We start from the raw sequence: 12,441 nt of genomic DNA, 5'->3' as shown, positions 1-12,441 counted from the left end.
AAATTTTACTCTGGTCATGTTCAACACTCCATCCCAATTATCTGGAATTTAGTGGATAGCATGCTAGATGCCTAATTTATCTTTTTAACATAAGTAGTATAAAGTTCTGTTTTTTCTCTCCTACCTCATGTTCTTCACTCCAACACCCTGTGTAGTGGAGAGAAGAGTAGCTCTGGAATCAAAGGTTCTAGATTTGAAGTTTTAGATTCCCTGGCTTCCTTCAAGACTCAGTTTAATTTCTACCTATTCTAAATTTGCTCAAGGCCCTTACGCATCCCAATGTCCCTTCTAGCATCTTCCTTCTGAGATTAACTGCCAATGATATATCTTTTAAATATAATTTTTTTTTTGCATGTTGGCTCCCCAATTAGAATGTGAACTCCTTGAGCGTTTTTGTTGTTGAGTTGTGTGCGATTTTTTGTGACCCCCATGACTGTACCATGCCAATACTATTTCTGGGGTTTTCTTGGCAAAGGTACTAGAGTGGTTTGCCATTTCTTTCTTCAGCAGATTAAGGCAAACAGAGGTTAAATGATTTGCTCAAGTACATACAGCCAGTAAGTATCAGAGGTGGATTTGAACTCAGGTCTGGGCTCAGAGCTCTATCCACTGAGCCTCCTAGCTGCCCTTGAGGATAGTGTCCTTCTTTGCATCCTGAGTACTTAGCACATTGCCTGTTACACAGTTAACAGGCTAATAAATGCTTGTTGACCTAGTGAATTTGATCAAATCACTTCAACTCTCTATGTATGTTTCCTCATCTATAAAATGTAGTTGGGTGAGGTGATCTCCAAGGTTGCCTCTAGCTCATCATCCTATAAATTTGTAATCTTGTAATAATTGTAAACACACTTACTGTCTTCCAGGTACTGTGCTAAGTGCTTTAGAAATATTTTCTTCTTTGATCCTCGAAACAACCCTCTTCAGAGTTGACTCTCTAGCCAAGGCGCCACCTAGCCGCCCCCGGATCTAGTTTAGAATTTGCAAAATTACATGTATCAAATGTATAAAAATTGTGTATGAGGTACTAGTAAATAGATTTTGAGGGTCCTAAAGAACTCTCCTATGAATAAAGTCATGGACCATCGAACATCTGTTTTGGTCACTCAAGGCTTCCTCACTTTGTGTAGTTTTGATTTTTTTTTTTAAACTTTTTGCACTTTGGTAATAGTTTTGGGGGTGTGAGGTAATTTCCTTGAGGGCAGGAATTGTTTTGATTTTTTTAATCTTTGTAACTCTATACACTTGGGAAACGGTACATGGTGCCTTACTGGAGCCTAACTGATCCGACCTAATCCATCAGGCATTCATTCATTTAAGAGCTTGCTAGGTGCTAGGCACTTTGCAGTGCTGGGGGTGGACTAAGGGTACAAAACAAAAATCTGTGCCTGTCCTCCAGGTGCTTCCATTCCACACGTCGGATAAGGAGGTAGGGGGTTAGTGGCACCGGGTTGACGGTTTTTCAGGTGTTCCAGCTTGCTGGGAGTGGGTGCCGGGGTAAGGCAGGGGGCTCAGCGTGTGCGGGGTCTGTGCCTGGGAGGCGTGCGTTGGGGGAGCCCGGGACTCCGCCCCAGTGCCTGCAGGTGGGCAGGGCAGGGCAGGGCAGGGCAGGGCAGGGCTGCGCGGCGCAGCGCTGAGCTGAGCTGCGCTGGCTGCGCTCCCGGCGGCTTCTTGGCTTCTGGCCGCGCCGGGCTCGGGCTCGGGCTCGGGCTCGGGATCTCGCTCGCTCACTCTCACGGCGGTGGGGCTGGGCTCTGGGCTGCGGGGCGGTGCCGGGACAGGAAGCGGAAAGCAGCAGCGGAGCGGCGGCGGCGGGGCTGCGCGGAGCCTCTGCACGGAGCCCAGCGCAGGCCGCAGAGCCGGAGGGCTGCTGGGCGCCGAGACCCCGCGCCGGGGTCGTCCGCACCCGCTGGGACCCAGGTGAGCCCCGGGGAAGGCCGAGAGGGACTGGGCCGGGGAACTGAACCTCGAGCAGCTCCTGGGAGCGGACCTCCCGGCGGAGACGCCCCCCGCTCGGGGACCCCGCATCTCCCCGCAGCGCCCCTCTATCCCTGGGACTGCGCTCCCACCCTGTACCCGGGCTCGGGCCCCGATTCCCTCCTCTCCCAGCCAAGGACCCCTCCCATCCCTGCTGGCTAGCAGACCCCGCCCCATTTCTCTCTTCTCCTGACCCTGGGAACCCCGCTTCCCTCCAGTCCCCCAACAGATGTGTCCTGCTTTTCCGCCGCACCCTTCTCCCCGACTCCGCAGCCTCACATCTGTACACGGTGCCAAGATGCCCTTCCTAGCCCCAGGACGCCCCTCTTCGTCCTCCCTTCCCACGTCCCTTATATTGGGGGGTAGTGTTTCGGGAAGGTCTACTTTGGAGAGCAGTTTTGGGGGCACCCGGAGCGTGGCGAAACAAGAGCCTGCTTCACGTCATTGGCCACATCCCAAGCGGTTTATCCGCTGCAGCGGGTCCCAGGGAGGCCCTGGGTGGCCGGCCAACGATTGGACTTGGCCGCATTAGGGCCGGCTCTGGACCTCCAGGAAGAGGGGAACAAAGATTCCCATGGCTTTCCCAGCTAGCGATGAGCCTGGTTTAGAGCATCAGCCGGTGACCCCGGAGCTGCCCAGTCTGAGGCTGGGGAGTTGCCTATTTTCACACCTCCCTTATATAACTGAGCCAGCCCTGAAGGCCCAGCCGGCGGAGCCCCGCTGCGCTTCAGGGAGCAACAGGCAGGTAGGAGTTTACTTTCAAAAAACGCCGGGGTGGAGCAGAAATAGACGGGCGCAGCGCTGAAACCCCTCTTAGGAGAACTCCAGATACACGCTGGGACAGAGTCAACCGCAGGACAGGACCTCAATTCCTTCCCGAGCCTTTGAACTGCTACAAGAAATGAGGCTAGTAAAAGAAGTGTAAAGAAAGCATTATAAAATTTTAAACGCGTTGGTTTGGGGAAACTAGAGCTCCTTAGGAAATAGGGCCTGCCTGTCCTGGAATCCTACCCTGCTGCCTTCCCCGCCTCACACCGCCCCCCCCCCCCGTTGTGTGTGTGTGTGTGTGTGTGTGTGTGTGTGTGTGTGTGTGTGTGTGTGTGTTCGTGTTCCTCATGGGCAGTTTTTTTCAAGTTTGCCCCTGGTGTCCCCAACACTTAGCACAATGGCTTGCACTTAGTAGGCTCTTACGTGTTTGTTGAATCGAATTAATTCATTGTTTGCATTACGCATCTGCAAAGTAGGCAGAATTCTTAACTTAATGAAAGTGTTAGTTGGTACATTTAGCCGCTACTTAGAAGGTGTTAGAATGCATATTACGGCGTTTTTTTTTTTTTTGTTTTGTTTTGTTTTGTTTTTGCTAACTGCCTGAGAAGGACAGTGGGAAATGCCTGTATATTTTTATCTACTCTTTTGAAAAGCAAGTAAGTTGTAAAGAATCTGGTGTTTTCACTGACATGTTTTTAAATTTTGCAGGGGCTGCTGAAAAATGTTATAACTTGTGTCACTAATCAACAATGCTAATTAGCATTCTCTTTCCAAAGGGTGGGTTGTTTGATTACATGTCTCCTAAGAGTCTTTAAGTGAGATGGCAGAAACTGTCTGAATGTAGGGAGGCATAATTAGCCATTTTATGTAACCACTAATTAGAGTTTTTAGGGTTGAATTAAGTGAGTGTGATACAGTTGGGGCTTTGATTTGTGGGAGGAAACTTGTTTTACAGTTCAAAGAAACAACACACTAATCCGGGTCTACAGCTTTCCCAGATTTGGGGTGCTACTCAATGTAATTAGAAAATGATGCAGGTGGTGTTTCCCCCGTGATCATGGGGGACCAGTGTGTTGATTTTTAATTTGAAAGTAAAATGTGGTAAGAGTTTTTGTGAGTGCTACATTTGGAGACATCATTTGCCAACCAATATACTCTTAGCCCTGAAGTGTAAGGATAGTAGCAGTATGATACATTTAAATTCTGGACCCCTAAAGAAAAAAACAATTTAAAAGTAGTCTTGTCTGTTGCAAAATAAAAAGCTCTGTAGAGCAGGCTTCTGTTGCTCCCGTCTCCCTATACTCCTTATAACTGAGGGACTGCTGGGCCACATATGTACCTGTGGGCAGGAGACGAAATTGAAGAATGGGTAGATGATGATTTTGAAGAATTTATGACTTGGCTATCCACCTGTTAGTCGAGGCTTCTCCTGTGAGTGCTGTATTGCTGTAGAATTTCTAATGAAACTAATTGAATTAGTCGAGTGAAAGTGCCATTTCCAGGATGGTTGCATTTAGGGTGAGGGGGAAGGGGACAGGCCAGCTGCCCCCAAGGGCAGCCTTGGCTTTCTGGGGATAGACTCTATCAGAGATCTCCTCTTCACTAGCTGGAATGTGTTACTCAGGGTACATGTACGTTTCTTGGCTGTCGGCTTCAATTCTTGTCATCATTATCAACTCTTACTATGCTGAGCCTTCACTGTGTCAGACACCCTAGGGAGTTTGCTACAAAAGAAATAGGCATGGAAGAAGAGGGGGAGGGGAAATAGAAGGCATGGAAGAAGTGGGGGAGGGAGAGGACACACCTGAATAAAAATTATCCTACAGATAAAAATAATACTACCCAAAATACAAAAACAGATTCCTAACCACTTACAGCTGTTCAAACATGTGTACACCAATGATAAAGGTGTTATAAAAGGGATTAGAGTGTGTGGACCCTAGAGAGATTTCATCTGGTGAGGGAGCTGAAATCTGTATTTCAGCGGGGGTGGAAGAAGCCTGCCATTTCCTTTACATGTGACCAGTGGCAGAGAAGCATTCGTTTGAGAATGGTTACAGAGAAGCGACTTGGATTCTTGAATATACAATAAGCACCGTGAAACATTGTCACCAAGCTGGGGGGGGAGGGGACAAGCCCTGTGGTAGAGCAGAAAAAGCTTTGAGGGGCAGGTAGGTGGCTCAGTGTAGAGAGCACTGGCTCTGAAGCCAGGAGGACCTGAGTTCAAATCCAGCCTCAGACCAAACACTTGATACTTACTGTGTGACCCTGGGCAAGTCACTTAACCCCACTTGCCTAAAAAGAAAAAAAAAGAAAGAAAGAAAAAGCTTTGAGCTTGTAGTCAAGCCTGGGGTTCAAATCCACTTTCTCTTGGTAAGGAAGTAGAGAAATCATTTTGCCTCTTGCCTCTCAGGACCTCAATTTTCTCATCTATAAAAATGAGAGGGTTGGATATTATTATCCATAATATCTTTTTCAGTCCTAGATTTTATGAGTTGTCCATATGCTATAGACCACTGGTCTGGCAAAATTCGTGGAGACCCTTGCCATACATTCTCTCTTAATGATTCTTTGCCAACATATGCATTCATATGCTTCTTTTCCCCCAGTTTCTGTCTCTCTTCTTCCTCCCCTCTCTCATGTTTTCCCCACTCCCCCATGATTCATCATCCTGGCATCAGGGCATATAGATCAGTGATAAAGAAGAGTGAAAAGGAATTGGTAAGAGAAAAATTATTTTCAAAATGAATGTTATAGGGGAGCAAGTAGCTTACTAAGTTGAACGTTCCATGAGAGCAGGGCTATGACTTATCTAAGTAAATCCTCCAGTGCTAGCCCAGTGCATGCTTAATATTCGTCAAACTTGAAAATCACATGATGGTAGATGGTACCCCCTAAGGAAACATATATAAGTTTCTGCCCCCATCACCAGAGAGGTTAATTAACCTCCTGAAGCCTCAGAAGCAGCTAAGTAGTTCAGTGGATTGAGTGCTGGACTTGGGGTCAAGGAGTTGTTGTTCAGTCCTGTCTGACTCCTTGGGATTCTATTTGGGGGTTTCTTCATTTGAGGTTTCCTTCTCCAGCTCATTTGACAGAAGAGGAAACTGAGGCAAACGAAGTTACATAACTTGCTCAGGGTCATACAGCTAATAAGTGTCTTGAAGTCAGATTTGAACTCAGGAAGATGAGTCTTCCTGACTCTAAGCCCAGTGCTCTAAACACTGAGCCGCCTAATCCACCCTCATCCCTTGCTACTTCTGTGACGGGCAAGTCACTTAACCTCCATCGGCCTCAGTCTCCTTATCTATCAAATGAGGATAATAATAGCACCTGTTTCCGGGGCTCTTGTGAGAATCAAATGGGAAAATCTAAGTAAAGTTCTTTGCAAACAGTAACGTGCTATATAAATGCTAGTAGTAGTCTTATTTTGAGGCAGGTAGGTGGCTCAGTGGATAGAGCTCTGGGCCTGGAGTCAGGAAGACCTGAGTTTAAATCTGGGTTCGCTTACTAGCTGTGTGACCTTGGACAAGTCACTTAACCTCTCTTTGCCTTAATCTACTGGAGAATGAAATGACAAACCACTCCAGTGTCCTTGCTAAGAAAACCCCATGGACAATATCAGTGTGCTGTGGTCTATGGGGTCATGTTGGACTCAATGGAATGAAAACAAACAACAGATTATCTATCTGTAAAACGAGTGGATGGACAGAATGGTCCTAAAAGTCCCATTAATCTCTAAGGGTTAGCAAAGTTCTATGCACAGTTGTACCCACAGCCTCCCTAACTACAGTTATCCTCTGGTTTACCAGATCCGTGTTTTGGGCTGTAAAGCTAACGTAAAACAAATTCTTTTAGATGCCCAGTGGTAAAATAATCATAATTATTATAGTGACAAAATGGCAAAATAATTATAAAATTGAAGATGTATTCCCATAGAAAAGATTGTTTTTGCTCCAAGACATAAGGAAAACCCACAAAATACAGCTAACTTTTTCAAATCCTGTATTTAAAGGAGAATCTTCCCATCTGGTCCAGTGGTGGATATGTGGTTTTATTGGGATGGGTACACCTTCCACAGATGTACAGGAAGATGGCTCTAAGCCCCTCGTTTTAAAGAAAAGGGTGATGAGGCCTAGAAAGGTAAAGGGCTTTGTCTAAGATCCCAGAGTTAATCAGGAACACAGAGCCAAAGCATCCATTCTTTCTGCTACACAGTACAGCCTCTCCAGATCATCATTTTCTCTCTTCCGTCTGTTCTACCATTCTTAGCGGCTCCGTTCTGTAAATCTTCATTAGTGCATCCACCCAGCAGTACTCTATTGACTTCATTTTTGAATCTCTCAGATACCAGTGAAGTACCTGGACTGTCCATCCTTTGTCTTATGCTTACTTTTCTAGTAATTTTTCAATTGTTTCAGTCACGTCTGACTCTTCTTGACCCATTTGGGGTTTTCCTGGCAAAGACACTGGAGTGATTTGCCATTTCCTTTTCCAGTTCATTTTACAGATGAGAAAACTGAGGCAAACAGGGTTAAGCAACTTGCCCAGGGTCACACAGCTAGGAAGTATCTGAGGCTGTATTTGAACTCAGGTCTTCCTGACTCCAGACCTGATACTCTATCTGTTGTGCCACCAATTCTGCCTTTTCTAGCAGTAGATCTCTTCAATAATGTGTTGTGTTAAAGGGAATCAGACTTTGGGCAACATGGGTGGGGAAGATAAGATTTAAAGGTCAGGGGGAAGCCAGCCTTTTACATCATTTAGCATGTGTAAATAATTGGTAGTTTACTACTACTGATTTATGCCCATTAATGGTCTTTCCATTGGCCTTTGAGTTATTTTTAATTTTGATTGTTCTGAGATTGTAATGTTCTTTGATTCACAACCATGTAGCCTCACTGAGGGAATGTTAGTGTTAAAGAGATGGACTTTTGCATGTATCCCACAGTTTGCGGTTGTTGAAAACACAGTCTCCCAAATACAATGTAGCTCTCCTCTTCCTTCTACTCAGTTCTGGGCTTGATTGACTGTAGACAGGCGGCAGCAGCTGTGTATGTACAGCTAGAATTGGAAAGGGACCTCAGAGGACATCTGGTTCAGCTCCCTTATTTTACAGGTGTGAAAACTGAGGCCCAGAGAGGTTAAGTGACTTGTAAGGATCACATAAATAATAAGTGGCAGGGCTGAGATTTGACCTTGGGTCATCTGATTCCAAATCTAGTGCTTTTTCCACTGTATGATGATATGTGCCCTTTTGATATGGTAATGACCTTGAGTTCTTGAAGACTGTGCCCCCAGTAGGTCTGTCATGCCGAAAAGGCTTTAAGTGTGACTCCAGGACTAGACTCCCTGTTTTGAAAGACCAGCCCAGCTGAGTTTGGAGAGGCTTACCACAAGTAGAACGGCTATGTGTTCCTTCCAGTGTGCACGTGTGTGACCACTCACAGATTCATTGGACAGACTCCTTGCCTAGCAACATGTCATACCACAGTCTGGGCAATTTGTATTTTTCATCTGCTTTGTTACAAGCAGCAATGGTGGAAAGGAAAATGTCTTTCACATTTCTATGGATTTCATTAAAGAGGCATCGTTGTGTCCTGCGGCTCAATACAGCTTGTACAAAATCATCTGTGATTAGGAGCATTTGCAGAGCCTCCACATGAATAGGGCTTGGACTTTGCTCAGGGCTTCTTCCTCCATGACATTAAATTACCCATTAAAGGGGAGTTGGGAGTAGGAAGAAAGCCAGTAATAGTACTCAAAAGAACTTCTAAGGATAAGTACTGTATCCTAAATGTTATACTGAGAAATCATCCACAAGAGAATGTGGGTATGCAAGACTTTTCAAATTCAGCCTGTGGTTTTGTATGTTCATCCTAAGGTAGATAGGCCCCTTTAAAACCTAGCCAAACAGAAACCCTTTGTTTGAAAGAGGACGTGAGTTTTTCAACTCATATTTTTATCTTTTCATTATTGATGAGAGCTACTTTTCTTTTGCTGGTGTTATTTCCATAATTCATTATCCCCTTCACTATAGATTTCTACTTACTTAACCTGGTGTCTGTGATCTCATTATTTAAAAATAATTTTTGATCACTATATTTCAATATAATTGGTCTCCTTTGTAATCCTATATATTGTATTTTATACATTTAAAAACATTATTCAGAGAAGGGATCTGTAGGCTTTACCAGACTGTCAGAGGGGTCTGTGACCCTAAAAAGGTTAGGAACTCCTGACTTCTCCCTTAAGTGGTACTCATCTCTGTTTTCCCTAAAGTCATATCCACTTTTATAAAAGAAGTCTGGAAAGGTTGGAGGAGAGGCAGGTTATAATAGGCTTTGAACACCAGAGGATTTTATATTTGAGAGGTAATAGGAAACCACTGGCTTTTGTTCAGTGAGGGGTGGGTGACAGGGTCAGACTCGAGTTTTAGGAAAATCAGTTTGGTGACTGCCTGGGAGATGGACTTGAGTGGGGAGAGACTGTGGCAGGTGGGCTAACCAGCAGGCTGTGGCAGGGGTGTCCAGGTTTGATATGCGGAAGGTCTTCACCAGAGATATGGCAAAGGGTGTGAGAGAGAGTGAGGAGTCGAGGATAATGCCCAGGTTCCAAGCCAGGGTGACTTGGAGGGTGGTGGTGCCCTCAACAGTCATAGGGAAATTAGGAAGAGGGCGGGATTTACAGGGGAAAAATAATGAGTTCTTTTTGGAAATGTTGACTTTAAGATGTGTATGGGACATGCAGTTTGAGATGCCTGGTAGGCACTTGGGAAATGCAGGTCTGGAAGTTAGAAGAGAGGGATTAGGGCCAGAGAATATCTGAGAATCCTTAACATTGAGATGGTATTTGAATCAGTGGGAGATGATGACCTCACCAAGTGAAATCATCCAGCTCTCAGCACAGTGCCTGGCACATAGGCACTTAATAATTGTTTATTTATTGATCAAGTGATCATTTGTATACATAGAGGGGTTTCCCTTGACAAGGAGAGGGGCCATCTTGTTCATGTGAAGCAGGGATAAATAGGAGTTGCTATTAGGGGAAGGCATATGAGTGATTTGAGATGAGGAAGAAGGGAGAAGTTCTCAGCAAATAACCTCAATTTTTTTTTTAGTGAAATATGAGGCAAGGCTCTTAGAGATGATGTGGAGTAGAGTTATTATGGAAGATTTGAGCAGCAGTGGAAACATTTGGAAAAGTCTCTGAATTGATTGAGATATTGACTCAATTAGGGAGATGTACAAGGATTGCTTTGCAGCAGTGAGGATCCAGTTGAGATTGTGTAACACAGATTTGTCATGGACCCAGGCAGTAGGGTTTGTGATATTCTCTGGCTTTGTTCAGTAGCATGAGAGTGGAAGCAAAGGCAACAGATGGTGAGGATAATCCAAGGCTGAGGTTTTCAGGGCAAGATCGGCTCTAGGATAAAGAGGCAAAGGACTGGAGAGCTGAAGACAGGGTGGAGTTGAACAGTTTCACTAAGAGATCAGAATGGAGAAGGGAGCAGAGCCTAACCAGTGCAAATGGCCTCTTGTTTACACCATCTGTAAAAAGGAGATTGGACTAAATGATCTCCATGGTCCCTTTAGCATTCTATTATTTATAATCTATTTCCAGCCCTACAGTTTTATTACTCTAAAATCAAATTGTTCCCAGTGTATATTGAGGTCTGTCACAAAACCATCATATGGGTCCTATGTCTATGCCTTCCTCCCTTCCCCTGCCCCTCCAGCTATCTATCCAGTTAATATTTGTGGCTATTAGATTGTAAGCTGCTTGAGGGCAGGGACTGTCTTTTGCCTTTCTTTGAATCCCCGTGCTTAGCACAAGTACCTGGCAGTAGTAGGTGCTTAATAAATGATTGTTGATTTGACGCAGCATTCTCTTGTTGCTTTATTATATTTCCTGATCATCTCTGCCTCCTGCATCTGGGAGCTTTGTTACAACCTTTTGAGCGCAACAAATTATCTTGTAAATACGACTGTCGCAATGATAACCTTCAGGGCATATTTCCTGCTTGAGTTCAGCTGACCTGTTGTCCTGAGTCTCTAGCCTGTTTTTAAATAAATTAACCTGAGATTTTATGGGTTTGGTGCTGTCTTTACCTCCCTTCCTTTTCCTTAATTTACAGTCAGATTTAATTAGTTAGCAGTTCCAAGGCTGCTCTGCATTTTTCTCACTGGAGCTGCTGTAAATTCGTTGACTAGGAATGGTATATTAGGAAAAGCTGCCTTAGAAGCCGGGTTAGTTCTTGTGGTCCCCTGCCTGGAGCTGGCCCGGGACTGACTGAGGAGAAGGAGTGGAAGGAACAATCATTTTTTAAGTGCTGTGTACTGTGTGCTGGGCATTCTGCTAAGTACTTTACAAATAATAACTCATTTGATCCTCACAACAATCCTGTGAGGTAGGTGCTATTATTATTCTCATTTTATAATTGAGGAAACTGAGGCAGACAGAAGTTAAATGACTTGCCCACAATCATACCACTAAGTGTCTGAGGTTGGATTTGAACTCAGGTCTTTCTGACTCCAGTACCAATGTTCTATCCATTTTTGTACGCAGCTGCCTCTATGAATTATGGAAATGGATGGAAAGGGGAAATAAATGAATGAGTGAATGAATGAAAAAGCTTTCTTTAAAAGTGTACGCCCTGCCAAACATTGCTAAGTGCTCTGACATTTCAGTTGTGTCTGACTCTTTGTGACCCCATTTAGGGTTTTCTTGGCAAAGAAATTGAAGTGGTTTGCCATTTCCTTCTCCAGCTCATTTTACAGATGAGGAAATTGAGGCAAACAGGGTTAAATGACTTGTCCAAGGTCACACAGCTAGTAAATATCAGAGGCTGGATTTGAACTTAGGAAAATGAGTCTTCCTAACTCCAGGCCTGGCACTCTAGCTGCCCCAAATGCTGAGAATACAAATGCAAACTCATAGATAACCCATGCCCTCTAGGAGGATGCATTTTAAAAGGTGGAAACAACACAGTTTAGAGGCTGGCAACCAGGGAAAGCTACTTTGGTTTGGAAAGGTAAGGATGTGGAAGGTGGAACATCCTAAAGTAAGGGCCCATTTGAACTGAAGAAATCAGAGAATGTGATGGATGGATAACAGACAAGTCATTGTTAGGGTCCCAAAGAAGTGCAAAGAACATCTCTACTTGGTCATCCTTTTACAAGGGTGAACATGTTCTTCATTCCAATTTAATGGAATTTAAACTCAGCTGGCCAGGATTGGTCAATTACTTGGTTATTACTTGGTGGCGTCTATAAAACAAGACAACCGAGAGCAGAGTTCTTAACCTTTTTGTGTGTCACGTATCCAAGGATGTGCTAGTAACATTTAACAACTGGCTTTCAAAAAAAAATGAGCACTGGACATGCTTTTACATTTAATCTTCATTATTAATATTTTCTTTCTCACTCTCTTAAGCTTATACAATCACTGATACAGTAAATCAAGCTCTAATTTGTTGTGTTTGCCATTTTCCAAGACATAAATGCTCACACTGAAACTGTAACAACTGGTTTGAGTAGGTTTGAACTGGCTCCAGCACACCCCTGCATGGATGGAGCTCTTTGGTAATCTAGTGAAGCCTATCAGAATAATGCTTTTAAATACACCAAAATAAAATTCATTGGATTAGAAAGAAAGCCAAGTATTTTGAAATACAGTTATAAAAATATTTGTAAACAA

At 44.3% G+C, this 12,441-nt stretch overlaps 1 protein-coding gene across 2 annotated transcripts in view; it reads left to right on the top strand.

The window, feature by feature from the left end:
* Positions 1 to 1,852: 1,852 nt before the first annotated feature.
* The window catches only part of VANGL1 (VANGL planar cell polarity protein 1), a 69,143-nt gene continuing 58,554 nt past the window's right edge, over positions 1,853 to 12,441 (top strand). For both annotated transcript variants that reach the window (XM_027866787.1, XM_027866788.1), the window contains exon 1: positions 1,853 to 1,920. The gene's annotated coding sequence lies outside the window, so the exon portion shown is untranslated. The remainder of the gene's footprint in view (positions 1,921 to 12,441) is intronic.

This window comes from Vombatus ursinus, unplaced genomic scaffold (assembly GCF_900497805.2).
Source record: "Vombatus ursinus unplaced genomic scaffold, bare-nosed wombat genome assembly UNPS02014782.1, whole genome shotgun sequence".
NCBI classification, from domain to species: Eukaryota; Metazoa; Chordata; class Mammalia; order Diprotodontia; family Vombatidae; genus Vombatus; species Vombatus ursinus.
This window is presented reverse-complemented; position numbering and strand designations above follow the sequence as displayed.